At 41.8% G+C, this 27,844-nt stretch overlaps 1 long non-coding RNA gene across 1 annotated transcript; it reads left to right on the top strand.

Moving 5' to 3' along the window:
* Positions 1 to 5,836: 5,836 nt before the first annotated feature.
* Positions 5,837 to 8,780, top strand: LOC122466072. Its single transcript, XR_006291297.1, has 3 exons — positions 5,837 to 6,366; positions 7,295 to 7,400; positions 8,407 to 8,780. It is a non-coding gene; the product is annotated as an uncharacterized LOC122466072 (long non-coding RNA).
* The last annotated feature ends 19,064 nt before the right edge of the window (positions 8,781 to 27,844 follow it).

The raw sequence follows: 27,844 nt of genomic DNA, 5'->3' as shown, positions 1-27,844 counted from the left end.
TCACCCTGGACGGGGGGCCTATTACCTGAGCTCTGCTGCCCGGGTCTGAAGCCCTCAGACTTTGGCTTTGGCCCTGGGCGGTGGGGTTTGGGCTTCGGCTCCAGGCCCCAGCAAGTCTAATGCCAGCCCTGGCGACCCCATTAAAACAGGGTCCCAACCCACTTTGGGGTCCGGACTCACAGTTTGAGAACCACTGGAAAGAGTCTATCAGCATGGAGGAGAGAATGTTCAGAGTGTACACTGCAGAAAACAATCTGACATTATCAGTGTCCCTTATCCCTGCTTTCTGCTCTGACTGCTTCAGTCTCTGGCTATCTCCTTCCATCAGTTTCTTTCCCAAAAGGCCACATGGGTTCTTGCACCCCCAGAAGTTCAGAACCCCCTTTGCACAGTGCTCAGTCCAGAGGGTGTTGAGGGGTGGGGTTGGCTCAGTTAGGTCTCATTTTACCCCATCCCCCAGTGCAGCAGTTCCTGCTTGAATTCAAATACACATGAATGTTGCAGGTATGATCAGACTTTGGTATTGCCCTTGTGACCTTATTTACATCTTATTAGTAAAATCTTAAAGATACAAAACTTGTGAAAATCAGTGGTGCAGTACAAGTATGTTATTTGTTATATAATAGTTCTGTAGCTAGAGAAGCCTGAACTGAAATTAGGGCTTCAACTCCCAAGTGTTGCAGTGCAGCCATCATCAGTTTGGATGGCCTAAAAACAAACATTTCACTGTCCAGAAAGGCCTCTTGAAAAAATGCTGATTTCCTGGCTAGCATACTGTTTACATTTATGATTCTGGTGTCATCTCAGTAACTTTAACACAGTAGTAATGAGTAGTAGTAAGAGTTTAGTTGATGGTGGGGTGTTTTTTTTTTAAATCTTGAAAATGTCGGCCCTAAGTTTGATAAAGTGGTAAAATATAAACAATGGTGTTCAGAAGATCCACAGGGCAAGTGGCTTGGGTTGGGTATCTTTGTCTCTAATACCACCTGAATAGAGCTGGAGTTAATCAATATAACACTTGTTGGTGAAGGAGTTTGAGAAAGGATAATGAATGATGATGGAGAGCTATTAGATTCTGGGAGTTATTTAAAATAAAAATATAAATAACTTTATAAATGCATAAAATGCTTCGAGCAGGGGGTTGGACTAGATGACCTTCTGGGGTCCCTTCCAACCCTGATATTCTATGATTCTATGAAAAATCTAGTTTTGTCCTACTCCGTGCCAGTACAAAGACAGAGGATGGAATTCGTTCTGATGCTGATGCCAGATGCTCCAAGAACTAGCATTAAGGAGACTAAATCTCCTTGGGGTGTGTGAAGATGGCAAACTGGGTCAGATTCTAATAGGGGTCTGAAAATTTCAAATGCTTAGAAGTATTCCTTTCTAACCCTCTAACAAGGTTTCAGAGGGGTAGCCGTGTTAGTCTGTATCAGCAAAAAGAACGAGGAGTCCTTGTGCCACAAGTATTCCTCCTCTAACAAAGGTTACTGCTGGAATGGAGGCACAATCCTTTTGAAGCTCAGTAACAGAATAGCTGTTTTGATTCTTTTCACCTAATTAAATTTACCCCTGGCATAAGCAAGTGCAATGAAGTAAATGGAGTTGTGCTAATTTACACTAGCAGTGAATGCGACCCTGGATCTCAAGGACATATCAAAAGGCACCTTCTTGCAAGATCTGATTGACAGGAAGATCAAAGGAGATTGAACAATCATGTACACACAGCATAGTCCCCAGTTAGCAACACACACAAAATATACAGGGGGCAGGGGGAGAAGGAAGAGAAGCTATAAAGGGGGGGGAAGTGATAGCATCCATTACAAGCAATATCAGTGACAGACACTGGTACAATGGATATGTAGGTAAATAGGCAGGCCCCTGTGTATAATCAAAGGATAACTGTCCTTTTGGAATTTTCTATACAATTGTGCTCCAGAACTTAGGCTTTCATTTTAATAAAGGAAAGGCTAGTCTCAGTCACTCTTACTCATGCTGAGTAGCATCTTATCCTTCAAGTTGTCCTATTGAAATCAGTTAAACTAATGATGGAGTTAGGTGCTACTTTTTGTGGGTATAGATGGCAAATCTGAGTCTAGCTCTTTAATCCTTATGGTAGTGAATTAAATCTTCAGACTATACACCAAGCGTAAAACGGATTTCTCTATGGATTTACAGTCAGCTTGCAATAAAAGCTCTGAGAAGTGTGAATTGCCCCTTCCATCTCAGCATGGCATTAAATCTGAACCCTAATACTAAGTACCAACATTGCTAACTATTTCACTGGTTATCACTGCAGCAGAAATATCAAGCTAATATACTTCTTTGTGATTGTTGGATGCAGTGGCAAATATTAGGCAATGAGACAGATACTTAATATCAGTGTTTGCTGGGTGAGAATGAAGAATTTAATTCCTCTTCCCAGGGCTACTAAGATGGTGCAGTTTATGTGCTCAGGGCTGAAGCTAAAGCCTCCAGCCAAGAGAGAATAAGACTCTATAAAGTGAGATCCCAGAGAAAAGAGTGTGATAGAATAAGAAACAGCTGAGAGAGATGGGCTGATTGAAAATAGGATGGAGAGTCATAGAGAAGCAGAGTGTGTGTGTATGAGAGTTTTAATTAAGGTGTCAGAAGCCATATGGCAGCAAATAATCTTGACACATGTGTTTCATTTAACGAAATCACACCTGCCATCAGGGAAAACAATACAGAACATCTACAGAATGAAATGGATGTTAACCATTTAAATGTTTGCTTTACTTAGGTCTTGTCTACACTAGAAAGTTGTACCACTTTAACTATACTGATTAGAGTTGTATCCCTAGTGTGTACACAGGTATGTCAGTATAGATGTGTTTTATATTGGTATACCTGTTCTGATATTGGAAAGGGAGTAACTTTACTAGTATAAATCATTTTATATCAGAACAATAGCTTTTACCAGCATAGCTATTTCAGTAAAAAAATCATCCCCTCCCAAATATCAGTACAACTTTCAAGTGTATACCAGATCTGGGTTGCAAGAGAAACTTAGCTAAGAACCCAGCTCCATCCTCAAACATCACTCCTTCTTGTACATATATATTCCATATGCAATACTTTCCTAAAACAGGGCCATGCAATCTGGTGACAAGCAGGGAACAGACAAGGATGGGATAAGTCATAAATTCTTACTTCATTCAGACATGTATCCAAACACAAAAATATTTGCATTCTGCCCACACTGAGCCAAGAAAACACACACATATAGAACTGACACATTGTCTTTTACTGGTGCGACACTAATACTGTACCAGATCTCTGCAGGAGGTTATTGCATTTGAAAGATAAAAACAATATAAGCAAGAAGGGACGGGGACAATTGAGAATGAGGACAGTGACTGGAGATGGAGGAGCTGGCAGGCAATGGTGGCCACAGGCCACAGCACAGGACACTCTGTCCCGGTAGACAGTCACCTGGCCATACCTTCTGATCATTTATGGACTGCAAGTGCTTCTTCTTGTCTTTTGTCCCCAAGTTCCCTTAAGGAAGGCCAGCAGGTGCTTTTCCACATCCCAGGCCCCAGATCACCCTTGGGGAACCATGGATGGTTCTCATCACCCCTTACTCTCTAATGTCTATACAACCCACAGAAGCAAGCCGCCCAGCCCAGGTTAACAAACTTGGACTAATGCTCTAAAAATAGCTGTGTAGACAGCACTCACAGTGGCTCACGGTGGAGCTTAGGCTCCGAAGTCTAGCCCACTCCCTCGGTTTCAGAGCCCGAGTTCCATACTGAGCTGCAACTTCAAAGTGCTATCTATACAGATATATTTATTTCCACTAGCCCTTCTGACTAGACTCTTTGTTATCCAAAGATTTGGTCTCCTCCTTTTTGTCCTATCTATGAATCAGGGTGGGGAAGAGGAGTTAGAGAATGTCCAGAGCACAGAAATATGATCTCTGTCAGCTGTGACACTGCCTTTACCTCAGGAAATACCTGCTTTGGGAATACAGGATGCAGACAGGGCTAGGAACAGAATAGGCATTGTCTGTGAAATAGTTCATTGGAACATTGTGACAGAAGGAGAAATGCTTACAAAACAGATAGAGATCTCTCCTCCAGGTAAGGTGGCTACATTCCAGAGCCTCAGCTAGCACTTACAGGGCTCAGGACAAGACATACCAGTAGAGGCAGCCCCCGATAGACAGGAAAAGGGTCCGAGGAAGCAATGGGTTTTGATGATACTAGAAATCATATATGTAAAACTGACATGTAATGGTACACTCTGAGTGCATTGCAGTGACTAAAGATTATATTGTGAGACGTATTTGTCTGTAGTTTACCTAGGGTATAGATATTTGTACGCATGGTAGATACAGTCTATTAACATTTATATTATATCATCCTATTCTGACACATTTATATAAGATAAACACATAAAATCTTGCTACATTTCTCTTTTTTATTTCTCCTCTCTTTCTTTCTTCACTCCACATTTTTTGTTTTTCTTTTCTGTCTCCTTCTGTCTTTATTCCATGTTTACCTTCATTTAAATCTCCTTTTCTCCTCCTCTCTAAATAGTGTTGTTGTCTCCATATATCTCCATTCTCTCTTTAGAATCATAGAATATCAGGGTTGGAAGGAACCTCAGGAGGTCATCTGGTCCAATCCCCTGCTCAAAGCAGGACCAATCCCCAACTAAATCATCCCAGCCAGAGCTTTGTCAAGCCAGGCCTTAAAAACCTCTAAGGAAGGAGATTCCACCACCTCCTTAGGTAACCCGTTCCAGTGCTTCACCACCCTCCTAGTGAAAAAGTTTTTCCTAATATCCAACCTAAACCTCGCCCACTACAACTTGAGACCATTACTCCTTGTTCTGTCATCTGGTACCACTGAGAACAGTCTAGATCTATCCTCTTTGGAACCCCTTTTCAGGTAATTGAAAGCAGCTTTCAAATCCCCCCTCATTCTTCTCTTCTGCAGACTTAATAATCCCAGGTTTTTTAAATCTTTCTGCTTCCATCTCCCATATGCGTCTATGTGCCCACTTGTTTCTCCTTTGCTTTCCTATTTTCTCTCCCCTGCTCTTCTTTACACATCTTTTGTGCCCCTCAATTACTTCTTTCTTTCCTGGTCAGGGCCTGAATAAAGGTTACATTTTGATGACAATAAGTCCCAGCTCCGACTGCTTAGTTGTGTGGGACTTGACTTTCAGTCAAGCTAGTCAGCTACCTATGCAGCAGGAATAAAGGTGTATGGAGGAGCTGCCAAGCAGCTACAAAACATTGTCACTACTGAGGCCTTCACAAGGACTATTAGATCAACCCACTCTTGATGAGTGCAGCCTGACCACCACTCAGGTTGGGCTAAAATCATAGACCTGAGTACACAGTCGTTGTGTCCTAGAAGAATGCTAGACTAAGAGCTGCTACTCAGCTGTAGAAGAAAAAAACAGCTGTCTTACAGTAGTGAACCCACAGTCCTGGAGGATGCAGGGGGCGGAGGGGAAGGGTTTGAGGTATAATTAGAACTTCCTTGTGCCAAAGGGGGGTCACTATGTGGTAGAAGAACCTGAATAGAATATATTCTCTGAGGGGGCTCTACCCAGCTGGAAGGCAGGCAGAGTTCTGCCAGCACAGCACCACTTTCTGTTTAGGAGCCCCAATAGGAGAAACTGCAGCAATGATCTGTTTAATCAATACATCCCAGGCTGCCTGTGATACCCCACACAAGGCCTGAACTGGTGAAATAGGAATTAATGTTATAGGCTACACCTGGAGGAGAGCTGGGGTCCTGATAAGGCCTAAAGGCTGATGAAGCCCAGCTGGGGAAGGAGCAGGGACAGGCTTATAAAGAGAGGAAGTGGCTAGCAGGAGAAAAGAGCCAAAGGGAGAAATGCTGCACTCACTCCTCTGAGAGAAAGGGTATTAGCTAGGTCTGAGGCAGTGTTCTAGAAGGGAAGTAGGTCCTGGGATCCTGCCTTAGTCTACAGATGTTGGCAAGAAGCTGAGAGGGGAGAAGGAGTTATGTGGTGTGGAGGAAGCTCCAGAACATAGAGAAGAGAGATAGGAAAGAGCCCAGGGAAACATCAACAAGGTCAGCTCTTGAGCAGATTGTGGTTGCTGGGCATAGGGTCTCTATGCTAGAACCCAGAGTACTGGTTGGGCCTTACAGGCTATTAGGAAAGTGGCACAGACTTGGAAGTGGATCAGGAGACTGCAGATAATGTGTCCAGTGGTCCTTGGATACTCCAGAAAGGGAGGGCTGAGTCATGAAGAAGGAGCATCCAGAATCTAGAGAGCCCATGGGGTGAGCAACTAAAAGAAGGGATGCTAGAGTAGGAAAAGATTCACAGATGTAGCCACAAGGAGGTATCCTAGTGGTGAGTAAACTGTTACACTTCCCTAGGCTGTGCTGGGGGTCACTGTTCATGTCTGCTGCACCTGTATTTCCCCTCTGTAGTGCAGCAAGGTCACCCAGCTCTAGGTTTCCAGCTCTCCTGCCATTGCCTCTCATGGGTGGAGATGTTTGTGTCTCACTTCTGAGTGGAGTGGCTCCAGGCTGAACCGTTCCCTGCCTATACTGTAATCTCACCAGGGAATGACAGACTATATAAGCAGGCCTGCTCTACTTCTCTCCTCTGAGCTGGTACATAGCATAATTACCACACAGCCCTTTCTAAACAAGCATGTTTATTCTGAAAGCATTATAGAGAAAATGTATTAAAACAATACAAGAACCTTCATGCATGCTCAAAGCTTAGCAAGGATCTCTCCTCCCACCCCACACACATGTGCCTACAAGGGCTCTGGTCAGTGATTAGTCCTTGAAACCCCACATTAGGGCATTTTCTGTTGTCATCAGTTCATAATTGCTTTCACTCAGAACTAGCTCCAAAGACCTTCCAACCCTTCCCTAGGAATGGGCAGGGTGGGGGTTAGAGCAGGGGTTCTGTCCATTTCCTGGATCAGAAAGAAGGCCCTGAGTCAGTTTTAACTGAGGCTATTTAATCAAAAATCCTTTCTGTATCTGTGGGCCTCTAGAGACTCCAGTTTGAACTGCTATATATGATCCTTCCCAGGAGGGAGTAGCTCTCTGGAGGTGTTACAGTGAGAGTGAATTTGCCTACCCACCCACACACACTGTTCTTACTTGCTGGAGGGATGTGGTCCCCTTCCCCCATTTAAATTCATACAATCCCTCAATAGTACATAGACACTTGGATTTTTAATACAATGGGTTCTTAAAATACTTAATTCAATAATGTTTGTCAAGGTTATGGTCATATCTGTCACACTGGTCACTTGCAGATTCCCTGGTACAGATATTATGTTGGTGCCCACTTTCTGCTGCTGCAACATCCCTTTCTGATGGACTTTATGCCATTGGGAGGGAGTCTGTGTCAAAGAAGCTCAAGTAGGTGTGGAAATGAATCTGTTGTGATTCTGTAGGTTGTAGGTCTTATTCTGTTGCAGCCCTCTTGCTGACATTCTGAACTTCTCACAATGAAAGAATTTTGCCCTGAAATTCTCATGCTCATGCAGTTCTCAAATGAAATGTTTTGGAAAGTTTTCAGAAAACCTAACAAGCTGTTTTTTGCAGTGAAAAAATTTACATTTAAAAATAAAATGGATCTCCCCTTTATTGTCCACTCATAATTCAGAAGTCTCTGAATCAGAACCAGTGACTTTAGTTTTGCAAAACCAAAACCTGGCTTGTCCAGTGACACAACTTCCCTCTGGGCATTGGAGAAGTATGTTTCTGTACTGTTTTGCCTGCTTTAGGACCAAGTCGTGTTCTCTTGAGAATTTGTAAGAGTTTTGCCTTTAATTTCAATGGGTACAGGGGGCTCTTAAATTACAAACCTCTGATTTAGGGATTGTATGTTCATCTTTATTTTTTTTACAGTGCTGAGCAGTGTGTCACTACTAAGTAGCAACAACAATTGTATCCAAATATGCACTAGACTGTTGGCTCGGGTAAATGGACACTGGGTGCAAACCACTCCTGATTTCAACATTTTCATGGAAATCTCCCTCAGTCTTGTATGTCTTTGACTCATGACAATGTACTGAATCATTCTTTGTTTGTGCCTCATTGGTGGTGGGTGTTTTTCTCCTTGACAAATGAACTTTCAATCCTGAAGAAATAATGTGATAATTCTAGTCTTTTCACTGAGACGTGAAAGTCTTGTGCCTAGTGATTCATAGGGTATGTTTACAGATGTCCCAAGACTTCAACCTATAATCTTCTTCTAAATATTTTGCAAGTGTGTATGTGGGGGGCGAAATCAGAGGAAAAGAGGAACCAGGGCTCAACATTCTTGTTTTAAAAATGTTTCCTTAGATTGTGTTTGCCACTGGAATTTTAGCACTAGTTTATAAACAAATAATATTACTTTCCTCTCCACCTTTAATCGCAGGGCTCAAGATCCATTCAGACAACTTACTTGCTATTACAACATTCATTGTGGGAGAGAAATGAAAACCTTCACCATGGGGTTGAAACCTCTGCGTAAATGTTAGGTTAGAGGGAATGCTGTATGACATTCTTGGCTGAGGCAAATCTGTCCAGAAGACACCAGTACAGAGATTCATTTCTCTCTACCCAACTCTCTATTAAGCCTTGATGAGGGAAATGAAAAGTCCCTACATTATGAGACAATGCTACAAATCAGTCCTGTTTGTTTTATTCATATTGATGAGGCCCCAGTGTTTGATCTGGACTTTGTACAAGCAGATTCTAAATAGTATAGTTCTGTAGCTCAAAAGACCACAAATGGATAATCATGTTTCCCTGCCCCCTCACCATGGCATAATAAATGAGATGTTCATATTTGATATCCCAGTTCCCAGCAACGTATATCCCATCCCAGTCATCAGCCCCTCAATCAAGACACCTGCTCATCCCTTTGTCGTTCATCCCTCTCCTCAGGGAGTGCCTGGGAAAAGAGGTGGGATTTGCTGCATGGCCTCCTAGGAGAGAATCAAGAGCTGAACCAGCCTTGCCACTACAATTGTGGAAAGTGTTAATGCATCAACTGGCTTTTCTGGAGTTGGGTGGGATTCATGCCCATGATAGTTTGAGGGTGAGTCTGAAAAGTCAATGAGGGCAGGGCTTGTGTGGGAAAGGAGTAATGTGAGTGGATGTAAAAGGACTAGTCTTGTAGATAAGGCACTTAAGTTTTAGTTGAAAACTTTTCTACTGCAATTAATCCTTTAAGTCAGCAATGCGATACTTAACGACAAACCACAAATTGAAGATGTTTGCTTCCCCTACTAAAATGTATCCCCTCAAAGAACAGTGGGCTTTCTACACACAGGGCTATAGTATAGTAACCCGGTAACACCATTGTTTCCCAAATTCTCTTTACATAGAACATCTCAGTGACCTATTTCCACTAAACCTCAAATCTTCCTTCCCCCACCCCTCCCACATCCGAGCACTTTTCTCTTACTGCTATTGTGGCTGGATTCCAAGCTCCCTAACACTGGTGTAAAATAAGGATAGTTCCTCTGAAGTCACCAGTAAAACCAAGGTACATGAAATCAGTATCAGGCCTCATTCCCTCTCTGCTCCAAGTTTTGGTCATGTCTCTCCTATTCCTCCAGCATCTGACATAAGACCTCCATTGCCCCCTTTCAGCCTCCTATCTTTTTTCCAGATCTCACTGGATTTGCTCCTTGACTGTAGATCTCCTACCACTTCTAATGATGGGCAAATTTTCACAGGTTCCAAAGTCCCAGTAACCTTAGCTACACTGCTTTGGGATCAGGAAACTGGGCTAACTTTTGTGAGAAAAGACTTTTCTATCAAGTTTTCCAGTATCTACTAATGGGGTCTTGTGATGGTAAGAAATATATAACCCTTCTTGGGACATTTTGGTGCTTTTGATGAAAACTTACTTGATATCAAACTGCAAAAAAGACTTGTTTGCACCTATTTGGAGAGAGAGTTTGCATTGGCTCATAAATTATCCAAACTGGTTTTCCATGACAAGTCACTATTGCCGCCCACACTTAACTTCATGAATCATGTTAACTTCAAAGCAGCTGCTGCTTCATCAAACCACCACATGCACATAAAATATAGCTAGTTTTGTATTTGTGTTCCTTATACTGCTGCTCCCTTCCCCTCTCCCTATCCTTCTTAATGTTTGTTAAACTCTTGGTTGAGTTGTGCTGTAAATTAGACCTCATTCCCATAAGCTGATCATATGGATGGACAGTCATGTCCACAATGAATTCCATGGAAGTCAATTAAGCTATGTATGGACACAGGGTACATCCATGCACAGCCACTTCCAGGATTGGGACTGTGGTTTGGAAGTTCTTGAGTGGCAGGGTGTGCCTATAACCTATACTTTATTTTCAGGGATGTCACTTGTTTTAGTCCCAAATTTCCCTGTGTTCCCCAAAAATGGTTTTCACTCACTTTTTTATTATTGAAAATTATTTACATCAGAAATAAAAAACCATGAAACTGAGATTAAAGGGTCATTTTCACCAAATGCTTTTTAGCTCCCTTGCAAGAATATTTTTGTGTCCCCCTTATTTTGTATGTCACACATCTCATCCCACTTTTGGGCAATTTGAAAGCCATGTGCTGGGGGCCATGTTTTTGTACAGTCCTGGCATTTCTGCTCACTTTATTTTACTCCACTAACTCCCTTTGTGACCTCGGAAAAGTCACTTCACTTAACTGCCTCAGAGTCCCAATCTGTAAAATGAGGATAATCTTACTTACCTCACAGGAGTGTTAGAGGCTTCATGGGTTAAATTTTGTGGAACCTCTTTGAGGATGAAAACCACTGTGTGCACTAAGTATCATTATTCCTCCTCCTTCTGAATGAGTTGGTCCCTCCCAGGGCTGGCCCTAGACCAAATGGTGCCCCAAATGAGGACCATTTTCGGTGCGCCCCCCCCATTTGTTAAACTTTTGAATACCTTATCTTTTATTGCATTGTAGCTCATTTCACGACTCTGCACAATTTTCATGCATGATTTATCCCTGTCATATAAAATAATGTTACTCTAACTCTTTCTTTCAATTTGCTTTGAAATAAAATGCAACTGCAGCATGCGCTTTCCGCACTTTTTGTTGGTAAAGTGATATTCACCACATCAGCAGTACAAGCAGTGCAGGAAATATTTCACCCTGTTGAGAAAATTTCTCAGGTATAATATCTCATTATCATAGCTGAGCAAAGAATGAATAAAGTTACATTTAAACCAGTTCCAGTCTTGTGGTTTTAAAGGGTATATAAATCTTTTATTTTATAGTGCCATAGTATTAAAAAAAAAAAAAGTTGTTGAAGTCACAGGCTGTAATCTAAATATTGTTTTTGTTGTTGGTTTTGCAAATGGAACAATCTAGTTCTTAGTCCAAGTAACCAAATATTGACATTTCAGTTGACCAATGTTAGCTAAAGGAAGGTATGGCAAGTTATTTTATTTTTCATATGTTGATGAATGTTTTCTGTGACTTTTAAAACATGTTAAATTAGAATACAAGTATTCAAGCTTTATCCTTGGCAGAGATAGGTAATATAAAACATTTGAACTGAAATGTGGCCTGTACAATCTTTAGCTGGTGTAAATCCACATACTTCCATTTAAGTCAAAGAAGACCAAGGATGGGAGAACTCCTCCTTGAAATTCCTATTGTAGATACAGCCCAGTAAACCCAATTGTTTTAAGTTTAAGGGAAACCAGAGGCCATGTTTGGTGACCTTCAGGTTAAACTGCAAGCATTGCTAGTTTTCTGAAGCCCTTCCTAGCTGGATGGGAGTGCTGCTTTGGGGACTGGGTGGAAGTACATGAAATGGATGCCATTTCAGGTTTGGACAGGCTGTTTGGCAATTCTGCTTTTAATTGTTTGTTTTAATGTTCAGATTATTTTTAGTGCCTCTAGAACTGAAGATCAGCACAAGTGTAAAGCAATTGAAATAGTGGCCATGCCTGGGTACATTAAAGGTTCCCTCCCCTATTTAAAAAAGCCCATCTCTATCCCACATGCACACCAGTTCGTGATACATTCTCTATTCACACCTCTGTGTCTTCATTAGGGAAATAAACCCAGTTCCCCAAAATGGCATGGCACAGAAAGCTTGAGACAAGCCCTCACAGTGAACTTTGTGTTTTGTAACGAGTACATCAGGGGCCTGTAACAAATTCTAAATGAAGGCAATGGGATTCTTTCAACTGACTTCAATCAGTTTTGCATCAGTCCTTATCTGAATAATTTTGCTTTTTAAAAAGAGTTGGACAACTTTAGAACTAACTTCGAAGGGTCTCCACTTTGCTTGCCTGCTAGTCTGTGTGTGTATGGGCTTGTCTACACCACATAGCTTTTAGTGACAAAGCTGTGTCAACACAGCTTTGTCACTAAAAGTCAGCGTGTGTAAACACTTTGTTGGCACTTTTGCTGACAAAATACTTCCAGCCCCGCGAGCGGCATTAGCTTTGTCGGCAGACAAAGCCGCGCTCGCACAACCACTTGCATCCGCAAAACTTTTGTCTTTTCCGGGCGGGGGGGGCTTTTTTAAGTACCTGTAAAAGACAAGAGTTTTGTCGACAACTTCACAGTGTAGACATACCCGATGTGTAAGGGAGATACTAAATTTACAAAGAGATGCTCACACTTTGCCAGACTTTCCTTCTACCACAAATTATGTATGCAAGTTTGGGGCCCCAAACTTCTGAAGGCTCTCAAATTTTACAAACAGCCCCCACCCCTGCCCCCAACCACCACCATCATAAATATGTGAGCAAGTTAAGACCTTTGTGGTTTTGGCCCATCTTAGCCATATTTAGTCATAAGTTATCCCAATCACTAGCTACCTTTTTAAAATAACATTCTGTGGTTTCAAAACATCTTTAGTTAATCCTTGCTTAGTTTGGAAAGGAATTCTATTTGGAAGGATGCACATGTCTATGTGGCTTTGATGGATACTACCCTTACTGCTCCCAACCACCATAAGTTTTCTTGATGTATTGTATATAATTGTACAACTTCAGACCTGTCTGATATTGGACACTTGAACTGCATGCAGTTTTTCAGGAGGACCTAGATCATGTAGTAAACAAAAAAGAAATTCTTGAAAATAGGCCAAATGGATATATTTGGATCTTCTCCAGGATTGAGTTCAGAGGCGTCAGTGCCGTTCTTATTTACGGCACAAGAAGCTAAGAAAGAAAAAGCAAGACATTTTTAACATTTTGAAGGTTTTTCCACAGAATAAAAAAAAATCCCTAACAAATGCCTCTGGAAAATCCCTGATATTTAGACTCATAGCTATTTTTAAGAGCCAGAAACTTGGCCTTAATTAATGCACGTAAGGAAACATTTCTGAGATGCAAAGTTTTCAGTCCATTGGTAATTGAAAGAGAGCCTTTTATATGGTTCATTTCAGGATACTTTCTGTACTCTGTGTTCTCAAGTGCAAAATTAAATTTTATTTCTTTCCTCTCTCAAATTAGAGCCGTGTGGGGAAACTCCTTAAGTCTAGAAAAATCTGGTGTGTGTTCTCCTCCTTTTTTGATTAAGCAAACATTTTTCTTTCTGCTTCATCTTTTAGGTTCCATGCAGATATTCTTCACCACTCTCATTATTCTAGAACATCAGATTCTTCAATACAGTCTTTATCCATGAAAGGCAAAATTAACCTTTTGTGCAGATAACCAACACAAGGCCTATACACGACTTATTTTCCCCTTTAGACCTTAAAATAGACTTACATAATACATAGACACTGCACATGCTTTCTGGAAAGGGATACGTTTCACCCACAAGGGAAAAAATAGGTTAACAAACATATCAGCTTAGTCCAGTAGAGAGTCATCTTATTTCCCCACATGAGAAGTCAGTGTATACTATAGCTCTTGATCTGGGCCTCTCTCTTTAGTGTACACTTCTCATAAAAGGCATTGTGGCCAGTATGCACTAAACATTGCGGACCTTATTTTCAAAAACATGTGTCCTAAAACTCTCGATTTTGTACCTACAAATTTTTCTTGGAATTTATTTTATATATATAGTTTTTGTCCCAAAACTGAGGCTTGTGCATTCAACCTGCATTTGTGGGAATCAGGTTGTTTAGCAACTGCTCTGACTGTCAGTGCAGATGTAGCTTGCACATACACACCTGAATATTTGCATGTATTACTACTAAATTGTGGGAAATGGGTATGTAAGTATGGGTATGCAAAATCAAGAGTCTAATTTTAGAAGCCCGATTAAAACCACTTTAAAAAAGGAAGTCTCATAACATTTAGAGCCCAATTTTTTAAACTTGTTTTTAAAGAAAAAATTAGAGGGGCCTAGAGTTGCAAACACAGGTATAAAATGCAAAGAATACAAAACAAATTCCTCACTATGCTGTGCAAGTTCAAACAACTACATATTAAATTCCAGAACACATCCAATTACAGAAAACATGAAAACCTCTTAAAAAGTGGAGGACTGCTCTGATTAGTTCTGGTTTATGACTCAATTTCCATTTCTCTGTTTCCACGGACAATGGAGTCAAAGAGCAATAAAACCCTGCAAATTCCACACAAAGGAATGTTTAGAGTTTTCTTTGCCAATGTACAACAACCTGAACACCCTCCCCTCCTGCCCCAAGTGATTTCAGTAACTTTCAAAAGCCTTTGCAGTTTCTTATATTCCTCCAGCCAGATAATTTAGTGGAATCATCCCTGAGAATGACTGAATGCATCTGATGAAGTGAGCTGTAGCTCACGAAAGCTTATGCTCAAATAAATTGGTTAGTCTCTAAGGTGCCACAAGTCCTCCTTTTCTTTTTCTGAATACAGACTAACACGGCTACTACTCTGAAATGGAACGTAGTGATCGTTGTACTGCAATAGAAATATGTAAACGGTGTGACATTACATGCCTAGATCACATGATTCCACAAAATACCACTGTCATGACCCCCATTGTATACCACCACCAGCTACCCCAGCAGCATTGAAACCAACCACTAGAGAGGTAGGAGAGTTAAAAAAGCTGTGCTGAAATAGAAGCAGAAATGGGTTTTGGTAGGAGGAGAAGGGCCAGCAGCAATGGATGAAGGAGATTTGCCACTGATGCACGTGAAGGTGCTTCTACACAGGGATAAAAGATGCACAGAATGGCTGGCCCTGGTCAGCTGACTCTGGCTCATGGGGCCAAATATTGTTGTGTAGATGTTCTGATTCTGGCTGCAGCCTGAATTCTGGGACTCTCACCTTCACAGGGTCCCAGAGCTCAGGGTCCAGCCTGAGCCCAAACGTTTACACAGCAATTTTTTACCCATAGAGCCTGAGCATGGCAAGCGCAAGTCTGCTGACCCAGGCCAACTGTGGGTTTTTTATCCCTGTGGTTGCAAGACGTGGATCATGGACTTGGGCTGATGTATCCTAGAGTTGTAGGACTGGAAGGGACCTCGAAGTCATTAAATCCAGTCCCCTGTATATGTACTACAGTATTTAACTTGAAAATCACAGATCTTAATTATGGTTTGAGCTTTGCTAGTGCTTTATCATATACCAGAGTCCTTCAATGGAATCATAGCTTCATAATTCTCATCTGTAAATCTTATTTGTATTACTGTAGCACCTAGAAGTCCCAGACATGGACCAGGATCCCAGTGTGCTAGGTGCTGTACAAACACTGAACAAAAAGACAGTCCCTGTCCCCAAGGAGTTTACAATGTGTTTCTTTTCTTTAATGTACAATAATGCAATTACTCAATTAGAGTTGAATCACAGAATCTTACCCTGAGGCGCAGCACAAAATTTAGAGCCCAGGCAAGGGCTGTGGAAGCTTTAAGCCACCTTTTCACCCTCCTGATCAAAGGCTGCTCCCAGGGCTAGAGAGACCCTAAGTTATACTGAGGGTATGTCTGCACAACAGCTGGGCAATGTACTTCCAAGATCACTAGACGTATATGTGCTGGCTCCACTTGAGCCAGCAGCTCAGAATACTGCAGTGTGGCCTTGGTGGCACAGGCTACCCGCCTGAGTATGTACCCAGGAGTCAGGAAGGATTGTATTCAGGTGAGTAGCCTGAACCACCCATGTTGTCATGGCCAAACTACTATTCTTAGGGGCTAGCTTGAGCAGAACTAGCAACTGTGTGTTCCCAAGCTGGCAACTGCTCCTCCAAGTTGTTGTGTAGACATACTCTTAGAGAGCCCTGGAGGCCTGTCTAAATTACAGCAATCTCCCCAACCTGCCCTATGGGGAGCAGTGCTGCCTGGAATTGAGGCAGCACCCTGCCCTAATACACCCCTCCTGCCCTTACTATGCCCCCTAAGTCAGGGCTTGGAGAGAAGGCTTACAGCTGCCTGCCTCAGTGACTGTGCCAGGGGACTCATCCCCCAGCTAAATAAGGTGCTTTAGGGGCCCTTTATACCACTCTGACATTCTTACCCAGTGCAAAGCGCCAGAGCAGGGTGAGGTATACTTCTGACGTTTGCTTTTAGTACTAGTCAATGGGAGTACTCAGGGAGTAAGGTACTACTCAGTGTGTGTAAGAGTAGCAGAATCTGGCCCAAAGTGAGCAAATATGTTTGGTTATTTTCAATCTTAAGGGTGTGCAGGAGACAAGAAGGGTTTAGTTGAGGATTTTCATCCTTAAAACACATGCATGTTCCTGTGCTGTAAAGGACAGTCACAGTGAATCAGAGGGATACAGAGCCCTTTTGTTTTCAAAGATTGGCAAATCATTTCATCTCATCCACCAGCCTTCTTAATGTCAGTATCCTGACCATTTCTACAAGTCAAATGGTTTCTCACAGCAGGGCTCATGCCATAATTTTCTCCAAAGAATCTGCCAGTATTTTCTCTTGTTGAGACCTATTGATCTTTACATTTATAACTCCCCAGACAGAAGAGTGTGTTTAGAAAACATCTGAAGCCAGAACACTGTTATAGGGATAGAACCAGTATATTTTTCATAATTGTATTCTATTTAACAAATGATTAAGGATACAAGGGTAAACAGTGTGATTCACTGAACTTCTCTCTGTAAGGTAAATATGATCTGAGAAAAGACGGATGTTTTTAATGTGATGTCCCCCAAGTTACATGCGGCACTCCCATTTTTGTTAACAGGACTTGTGTATACAACTTGAAACACACTGTGCCAAAACGTGCCTCGGAATTTTGACATTGGAACACAATGTTTCCACCTAGCTAGTGATGTGCAGAAGGAAGAGACCCCTTCAGTTCTAGGGCGTGGTATAAAAATCAGTTGTATTGTTCTCTCTGTGAAAGAAAGAAAATCTTATTTGGGCCAGAAATTTGCACTCTTCATGCATTAACTAAAACATTGTGATAATACTATGTGTTAGGGAACTGATTATCTTGAGAAAATCAGACTTCTCAGACATTGCAAAGGATGAGAAATTACCTGGTAGCCAGTTCAGGATTTTGATCATTTTATTTTTCCCCATTAGAATATTAACTTGGCCCATAAAATGCATTCTCAGTTTTAGAAGATGGGCCATAAAAGGCTAGCAATCATTAAGACTATAAATCTATGTATTATGTCTGTCATTATTTTTCTACAATGGAATGAAAGGCATTTCATTCAGCAGACAAATATTTCAGTGGAGAGGGTAGCTTCATTGAAAAGTTTAAAAAAAACTTTTTTCATTGGTTGGTTGATTGTTTCAGATTTATTAATGAAATGAGAACTCCAAGCAGTTTACTAACAGGACTGAGAGGTCACCCAGTCTCGCTACAAGTGCCTTAGTTCCTTTTGTTTAGCTGTGTGCGCGTGAAATTCACACCTGTGCAGCAGGTTAGCACTAGCACTGTGCATCACTTACAAGCCACGTAAGCCCTGTTTTCTGTCAGGGCCTGACAGTAGTGTCAACATCAATTTTGGTTCCCTCTGGCATTCTCTTATATATCATATAAGATTCTTATATTTTATGCATTTATGTTGGAAGAATGCCACAAAAAAGTGTGATCTGTAAAAAGTGTACGGGATCATAAACTACAATACTAATAAAAACTTCCAATGATGATGGTACGTGGAGAGTTGGACAGAAACGTTGTTTTGACAGAAAATGCAGACTTGTCAAAATTGAAAATTTTTGCAGAAATATATTGTCAATGAAACTTTCATTGGGAAGGTTCCTCAGGTGCAGGATGAATTTTTGTTGAGAATGAGGGAGACCCACTCCAGAATGGCCAGCATCCCAGTGGTCAGGGTATTCCCCTAGAATGTGTGAGATCCAGGTTCTAGTTCCTGCTCTGAATCAGGCACAGCAGGGACTTGAAATGGGGTCTCCCACATCCCAGCTGAGTGCCCTGACCACTGGGCTATTGCCTGTCCTGGGGTGGAGCTCATTTTTTTCCATGAAAAGTTTTGAACGGTCTGGGTTTTGCATTGGATTGGAAAGAAATGTCCAAACCTCAACACTCTTTCAGGCGTCCACATATATATAAATGCCAATCATAAAACATGTACAAAAGAAGTCCAATATAAAATCTCTATATACAATGCTAAGCCATCAAATTACTGTCTGAAAACTGCAGACTGAGAGGAAAAGAGTTTAATGTAAGTTAATGCTGAGCCTAGTGGGAATAACTTGTGCTCTTCAGCTTCCACAGCTGTGCAGTCCCTAGATACTGCTGTGACTTGATGCATCTGTCAGCTGATTCAAAGATTCACATGCAAAATGTAGCTCTTTGGGATGTTCTGTAGAATTGTGACACACTCTGGGAGAATTTGGGTCCATATTAAACAAATGAATGGATCACTCCATTCAATTCCACACCCCAACTTTGTTTCTCCTTGGCCCTCAGACATGGAGCCTGTCCCCTGGGATTGCCCTACCTAGTCCACCTTAAACACCTGGACTGGAGCCCACTAGCTCAATGGATGTGCTAGGTCTTTGAAACCCTTTGGAGGGATTCATTTTCCTGTTTACTGCAAAAAGAGCAGTAGCAGTACAGAAACGAAAGCAGGACCTGTCAGGGTTCACATGCTTATTCATATCTCTACACACTGAGCTGCCAGCTCTCCTGAGATCTCCATCCACCCAACCTCCCTCCAAATATGTTGGTGAGGTCCCAGGACTTCTTCAGGGGAGCTCAGTGTGGGAGCAAGAGTAGAAGAAACTAAGGTGAGGAGTGAGCGCTGAGAGTGGAAATTGAGGTGGACAGATTAGGGGAGTCAGGGAGGAAAGTGATCAAAGGTTGAAGAGAGGGTACAGGGGAGTAAACATGGAGTCTGACATGCAATGAGGAGTGGTGTTAAGAGCAGCAGAGAAGTCAGAGGTTGCTGAATTAAAAAATCACAGAAGAAGTGAGTGAGTGGGGAAGAAAGAGGAGAAACTCTCTACTTCTTTCTTCTTTGTTTCATTAAGTGGCCCTACTATTTTGATCCATTTGTACCTTTTAAAATTGTAAAGTGGTTTGGCTAAGGGCTTTCTGGAAATAATGAAACAATGGCCTTCCATCTATGAAATTCCCTGTAAAGAAATTAGAAGTTACATGCTGATAAGTGGGTGAAAGTCTGAGCCTAATGGAGTTTAAGGAAGTTTAACAGAGTTAAATTCATATAATTTACATATTGAGAGAAGCCAACAGAAGGTGTAAATTACACCAGTTTAGGCTCCCTTAGATTGCTGTGTGAATTTGATTCTTTGTATCTAGTTCACTAACATACTCAATCCAAGAACCGTAAAAATAAGTTTGTGCTTGTGCTTAGTTAGCTTGTACACTATATAGTATTCGCTGTGTACATATAAAATGTGTTCATACTGAGTACAGTAAGGTGTATATATGTAGCTCAATCCTAAACTGGGCCAGAAGGGGCAAGGAGTCTCTAGGGATTATACCTGTTTGTACAGAGATATAAATGTTTCTTTCCCAATTTAGAGTCTATCCACAGATTTCCATTGAGAATATGTTCATGATTTTATATCCTAACCACAAAATTGTCGTTCTTTTAACGTGCTTTTGGAAAAGAATCAAAATGACATTGGGGGGAGTGGAGGGGAAGAGAGGGGAAAGGACACATCAGAACCATTCCAGCTTTCCCACTGAGCCACCACTTTCCAACATACACATATAACCTTTCTCCTACTTAGTACTTTGTTAATGAAAACCAAAACAGTTACACTAGGAAGCTATGTACCTTTCAGTTTTGAATAAGTGTTTCTTTCTTGTCTAACGTTCGCTCACAAAACGTTATAGATTCATAGATGTTAAGGTCAGAAGGGACCATTATGATCATCTAGTCTGACCTCCTGCACAACGCAGGCCACAGAATCTCACCCACCCACTCATGCGAAAAACCTCTCACCTATGTCTGAGCTATTGAAGTCCTCAAATCGTGGTTTAAACACTTCAAGGAGCAGAGAATCCTCCAGCAAGTGTCCTGTGCCCCAAGCTACAGAGGAAGGCGAAAAACCTCCAGGGCCTCTTCCAATCTGCCGGGGGTCATCCTTCAGGATAGGTTGTAGATCCTTGATGATGTGTTGGAGAGGTTTTAGTTGGGGGCTGAAGGTGATGGCTCGTGATGTTCTGTTATTTTCTTTGTTGGGCCTGTCCTGTAGTAGGTGACTTCTGGGTACCCTTCTGGCTCTGTCAATCTGTTTCTTCACTTCAGCAGTGGGTATTGTAGTTGTAAGAACGCTTGATAGAGATCTTGCAGGTGTGTCTCTGTCTGAGGGGATGGAGCAAATGCAGTTGTATCGTAGAGCTTGGCTGTAGACAATGGATCGTGTGGTGTGGTCTGAATGAAAGCTGGAGGCATGTAGGTAGGCATAGCAGTCAGTAGGTTTCTGTTATAGGTTGGTGTTTATGTGACCATCACTTATTAGCACCGTAGTGTCCAGGAAGTAGATCTCTTGTGTGGACTGGTCCAGGCTGAGGGTGATGGTGGGATGGAAATTGTTGAAATCATGGTGGAATTCCTCAAGGGCTTCTTTTCCATGGGTCCAGATGATGATGATGATGTCATCAATGTAGCGCAAGTAGAGTAGGGGCATTAGGGGACGAGAGCTGAGAAAGCACTGTTCTAAGTCAGCCATAAAAATGTTATATGAATGTGTCATATAATACACCTATGTGTGAAGGATTCTCTGTGGCCAGTTCTTTTAAATAAAGTCTGGATCCATTTTTGTGGGGGTGAGTGGAGGGCAGGGACAGTGGCTGGCTCCCAGACATTATAGGCCTTTTATGAGGCAACTCAAATATTTCTCTTAAAAGCTCACCTCATCAATATTCATAATCACTCAAGGATCTACTTTTCAGAACATACAGTATGCATTATGATATTGACTTCATTAAATATCTTGCTTCTTAATACAACATTGAGTATTGGTTGATCATTGGAGGACTATGAGCCGCCAATGTGATATGGCCGTGAAAAAAGCTAATGCGATCTTGGGATGCATCAGGCAAGGTATTTCCAGTAGAGATAAGGAGGTTTTAGTACTGTTATACAAGGCACTGGTGAGACCTCACCTGGAATACTGTGTGCAGTTCTGGTCTCCCATGTTTAAAAAGGATGAATTCAAACTGGAACAGGTACAGAGAAGGGCTACTAGGATGATCCGAGGAATGTAAAACCTGTCTTATGAAAGGAGACTCAAGGAGCTTGGTTTGTTTAGCCTAACCAAAAGAAGGTTGAGGGGAGATATGATTGCTCTCTATACATATATCAGAGGGATAAATACCAGAGAGGGAGAGTAATTATTTAAGCTCAGTACCAATGTGGACACAAGAACAAATGGATATAAACTGGTCATTGGGAAGTTTAGACTTGAAATTAGACGAAGGTTTCTAACCATCAGAGGAGTGAAGTTTTGGAATAGCCTTCTAAGGGAAGCAGTGGGGGCAAAAGACCTATCTGGCTTTAAGATTAGACTTGATAAGTTTATGGAGGAGATAGTATGATGGGATAACATGATTTTGGCAATTAATTGATCTTTAAATATTCATGGTAAATAGGCCCCAGGGCCTGTGATGGGATGTTAGATGGGGTGGGATCTGAGTTACTACAGAAAATTCTTTCCTGGGTATCTGGCTGGTGAATCTTGCCCATGTGCTCAGGGTTTAGCTGATCGCCATATTTGGGGTTGGGAAGGAATTTTCCACCAGGGCAGATTGGAAGAGGCCCTGGAGGTTTTTCATCTTCCTCTGTAGCATAGGGCACGGGACACTTGCTGGAGGATTCTCTGCTCCTTGAAGTGTTTAAACCACGATTTGAGGACTTCAATAGCTCACACATAGGTGAGAGGTTTTTCACAGGAGTGGGTGGGTGAGATTCTGTGGCCTGCATTGTGCAGGAGGTCAGACTAGATGATCATAATGGTCCCTTCTGACCTTAGTATCTATAATCTCTGTTCTCTGTGTATATAAATCTCCCCACTGTATTTTCCACAGTATGCATCCGATGAAGTGAGCTGTAGCTCATGAAAGCTTATGCTCAAATAAATTTGTTAGTCTCTAAGGTGCCAAAAGTACTCCTTTTCATTCACGTATGAGACTCTTATGGTATGGACTCTAGGAAAGTCACCACTTTTCCATCAGTATATAGATTAGAACTTATTTATTCATATAAATCCAACAGGTAAAATATATACATATGTTAATCACATGTGTTACTTATGTTTTGTCCCACATGAACGGGTTTTACACTAAGCTCATTGCCTTCTGGAACAAATTTCTGAGGTGAATTGGTTCTGTATGGATTATCATACAGAACCAATACATACAGTTTGATCCTGCCTCCCTTAGCCACACTGAGTAGTGTCCTGCTCCACAAATACTCCCACTGATTTGGCAAATCAGGTGCACAGCACAGGCATAATCAGTAAACTTCATAAATTATGTTCCTCACTACTGAGTCTCAATAACTTTCTTTAAGCAGTCCCTCAGAATCCTATTCCTGCTTGCACAGAATTCTCAATCAGATTATGAGTAGATTGGTGGCTGGCAAGATTTGTAGCTCCTACTGAATAGCCATGCAGGTAAACGTAGGTATATTATTGGTATCCATGCTTTCCTTGCAATCAGTAACACCTTGTGCTTCCACAATAAAATAATTCCAGACTAAAGAAGTGGCAAACACATGTGATTTCCCCTCATCCCTATCATTATCCACCGCCACAGAGCCTGGCCAAAATATATAGTTCCAGCAAGCTGCCAACCACAAAGGTGCTTGGGCCTAGAGTTTAGCCTTTTGTGATACCCCCATCTCCTGCTATGTATCAAAATCTACCAGAAGATGGAGTCATAATTACAGATATTTAAAATATGAAAAAATATACTTTCAAGTGGACCTTGTGTCCTCTTGGTGACTTTTTTGACCATCTAGGAGCCTTGTCTATTAGTGATCCTGGTCTCTTTCTAGGCTAGCCAATTGTCCACATCTATTTCACATAACTTCTCACATCACAAGTTTCATAATGCATACTGTATGTTCGGAAAAGTAGATATATTAAGATCCTTGGGTGAGTATGAATATAGATGAGCTGAGCTTTTTGAGAGAGATTTAAGAGTTGTTTTGTTTCACAACTCTCTGCAAGAGCATGATTTGATTTACCTTAAAAATAGACAGTTCTCCTAATGTAGTCTGCGATGAAAATACCCTTTTCATAGACTTATATCACAACTGACTTAATGGCCAAACACTGCTTGTCCCATTCAGACAAAATTCCTACTTATGACATTGGCAGAAATTTTGCACGACTAAAGTTTGGCTCTGTCCAGTTAATTTACTATGCACATATAGCACTGTACAATTCATATCACATGACAAGGTATCAGCTATCACCAGCCATAAAATTATTTTAAAATCCATAAAACTACTTTAGGTGATGCCATAGCTGGCAGTTTTTATATCTCATTGCCACACAGTTATGTAGGTATGAAAGTGTGATGGCTCGTGCTGATGCTCTGACATCTCATTTACCATAATAAGATACCTAAGCACTTTTACATTTATTGTTGCACATTTTCTTAGATTTAGATACACTTCTTTGAATCCAGCATGTTTTCCAATTAATTCTGTGGGTGTTCTATTTCAGCAATATCTTTTGTCAGTGTTTTAAGCCACTATAATATTGTATAAAACCAAGGATACACTCTAGCATGCTTGCTTTTAGCAGTTTCTTACCGTATATAGTATGTATAATTCAGGATGTAAGTGTAACTTCTTCATTTTTTTGCTTGGGAACATTCTTCACTGGGAGATATAGGTGCTCAGTACCTCTCAGGATTATACTTTATTGGGGGTGGGAGGGGAATTCTTCCAAATTCCTTTAATTTGGTGAAGCAAATTTTTGGATCTCTAAAGGTGGTCAAAAACTTGCCAACTTCACAGTTTATCAAACATTATCCTTGGCTGATTTATGCTGAAAAGAAGAAAAACAAGCCTGGACTGCATATCTCATTGTGTAACAGACATTTTAAAAAAGCAGTTCTTTCCAAACATCCACCCATTTTAAATGTCTAATGTTACTGAGTGTAGGGTAATCCCCTGAGGATGGTTGGTATGCTGGCCTGTTGAACCGTTTTAAGTGTCATTGGATATCTGTCATGGAACAGAATGTCATTAATGTAAATCTAACTGTAGCTGAACCGGCAGACTTAAGGCCTGATTCAAAACCCATTGAAATGAATGAAAAGACTCCCACTGATTTCAATGGACTCCAAATCAGGTCCTTGGAGCCCAGGCTGATTACAGCAAAATGCAATATCATACTATTCTAGAGATTGCTGTGGATGAGTGGAAAGGAGTTTATGGATTTGTGATGGTTCTCTTGGTACTCAGGACTGTGCGTCAACTTGTTACCCCCCTGCATCCAGCAAGAGGGAGACTTGCTTGTGCTTAATTGGGCACCAGCTCCCTGACACCACCAGCCTGTTAGCCACCCAAGCAATCTCTTTTGGCCTATGCTAGCCCTCACTTTGCCTTGCAGGTTAGCAATAGGTGCACCCCAGTCCTTGAGCCCCTCAGAAGTGTTTCACTGTAGTGTCTAGGCTCATGTCCACTGAACACTCACAGAAATACCAGGTTTGCTATTCACAAGGGGACAGTGTGCACAGCATCTTTGATTCAGTTTAGGATTAGCTACTTCTATAACACCAGAGACTGAGATATATTTATAGTGAAAACAATTGTAAGTTTATTATCTAAGATCAAGATATAGAGATAGTGAGTAAGAATAATGGAAACGAGTTACATATAAAACAAAATCATAACACAATTTCTAGAGGCTAACCTTCTGTCTAAATAAGTTTCTCACCCCAAATAGCCTTTGCATAATTTCAGCCAAGCCTGGTTGAGATCCTATTTTCATTAAGGTAATCACACTGCCCAAATATTTCCTATGTTCAGGATAAAGGGGTATCTTCTTTGCCTCCTACATATACCTTCCCCCCACAAAAGTTCATCTTTGCACAAGGCCAGGCTAACCCCCATGGCCTGTTTTTTAACCTGTGTTCTCCTATTCCATTAACTCCATATGTAAATGGGGTTTCCATTGTGTTACAATGCTTAACTTACGTTGCAACAGAGATACACATCTTATCTCCTGTCCAGAAGAAGCCTGTTTTCTTCTTGGAGACACACTTTTAAACTTATTTTAACTATGTATACACAACTCCTTAAATGTCATCTCTGCCTACATCTTGCAATGATTATGAGGATCAGTGTGACATAAGCTTTTTTAGAGACCTCGTGTTGCTCTTTGAACTGTAAAGTACATGCCAGACTTGAGATACCTGTATCCTCTATGCACCCTCTCTGTGCCCCTCTGGTATTAAGTGGTTCTTGGGTCACAGTATTACACACCAAACCCTTTTACCACTGCTATATTTTCTAACTGGACATCATTTCAGAGGAAACCACACACACACAACTTCTTTTTTCTTTTATTAAACTAAGGAAAACTGGATTTTTCTGCATTTTTAAAACTATAGATACAATCTTTGGTAATAAAAAAGGCATAAGTGGGCTTAGTTGGATATATTAGGTAAGATTCATCTCTAGTGTAATATGTAGCATGTGTTTGTTGTCATATGTGATGTGTTGTCTTTTCTGACTCTGGAACCCTCATGAAAATGAGGTATTGCCTTCCACTGTTCCATGAGGATAAAGTGTGTGGGCCCCATCGTTTTAGTTATGACTCCTTTATAATGCAGTATTTGTGACAAAGTAGGGTGACCCAATGTCCCGTTTTTAAAGGGACAGTCTCGTAATTAAGCCCTCCTGCAGGTGTCCCAACTTTTTCTTAAAAATGGGCAAAATGTCCCATATTTTCTGTCTTCCCCCACATCAGTACTGGCGGGCCCTGCTTGTCAGCCACCCGTCCACCAGTGAGTGGGGGCTGCAGTGGCTGATGATAGGGGTGGGTGAGCAAGGCTGTTGGCGGAGTGAAGATGCAGTGTGCGGGGCTGGCCACTCCCTCTGCTGGTCCATCAGCACCGCCCCGACTGTGTGCCGGCTCTCGGCCAGCGCGGTCCCACCCCCCAGCCTGTTTCTGGCCGGCACTGGCCGCAAGCTGCGAATTGCAGAGGCTGGTGTCACCTCTGCTGCCCCCCATTGGCCCTTTGAGTGCTTTCCCTCTCGCTATCCTCTTCCTGCTTTGCCCCTTCGCCTTCTCAGCCCTGCTGCTCCTCCATATCCCTCCCCCCCAACCCCCAGCGGGATACATCCAGCTCCCAGCACTGTGCGAAGAACCAGCCCCTGGTCAGAGTGCTCAGCTCACCCACAGCCTGGATGGCAGGCTCCTTCCTTCCCCCACTGCCTCTGGCTGGGCTGGCACCCCAGGAAAGCCCAACACCCTCCAGCACGGGATCTTATCGGAAAACCCGGGAGGTGGCCGGGCACAAGCCTGCCCACTTCTAAAGGCCCCTCCCCCAGCCTAGCGGGAGGGACCACTGGACCCAGGGACCAAGTAAATGCGGAGGACAACTCATGAAAACAGGGGCTCAGTCAACTTGATGTTAATTTGAACGTTTGTCCTGCATAGTTCTGATTGATTGCCATTGAACTTGCTTGAATATGAGCAATTTTACCAGGTGTCCCACTTCCGTATTCAGCATAGGGAAATATGGTCACCCTATGGCAAAGGAAAGGTTGTACAGCTCTTAACCCACGTGGCAATGGGCTTGAGTACACTCTGGCCCTTTATACACAGAGAAAAATTTATAATGTTCATGTTCCACTTTCAACAACTTCTTAGTCTTCTGAATGCACAAGATGTAATGTCACTATAGCCTGTTAACATCTAGTTGACTGTATGTCCATTGTCTGCTTTTTACTATTTCTGGGGAAATATGGGCTCTGACTTTTCTGAGGACTAAATTCACTCACAGGAGAAGGATTTTTTGGGAGGGGACCAAATGGTACTTTCCTCCGACTCCAAGAAACGAAGGGTCTATAAGGCCTGTTACAAGGTCAGGAAATGTGTATCATCTCCTGAAAGACTGGTCACCAGCCATCATTGCCAGGAGATTTGTGCTCACTTTGAAGAAAGGTGTCAGCCCAAAAAGAACAGATTGCAAGGCTGGAAGTGCTTTTTCCTGAGAGTAACATTCAAAAATGCTGATGGACTGTCACAGTGGGATGGATACATCTATTAGATCCACCAGAAACGGGATGAGTAATAGGGGAAGAACCCATAGAAATGAAGACATCCTTAGGCAACAGCCCTGTAAATTGAATTGTTGAGATGATGCAAGTCTAAGATAAAGTTGGTGAAAACTAGTATGTTACCTTCAGCTTCAAGACACACAATTGTCAACAGTTCTGAACCCCTCTGAACAAAGTAATTGTAGACAATTATGGTATCAGTAAAGAGCGTTTTTAGGCAAGCTTTTGAACAGTTTCCTTAGTTC

This window comes from Chelonia mydas, chromosome 5 (genome assembly GCF_015237465.2).
Source record: "Chelonia mydas isolate rCheMyd1 chromosome 5, rCheMyd1.pri.v2, whole genome shotgun sequence".
Taxonomy (NCBI): Eukaryota; Metazoa; Chordata; order Testudines; family Cheloniidae; genus Chelonia; species Chelonia mydas.
The sequence above is the reverse complement of the archived record's forward strand: the minus strand, read 5'-3'. Positions and strand labels throughout refer to the sequence as shown.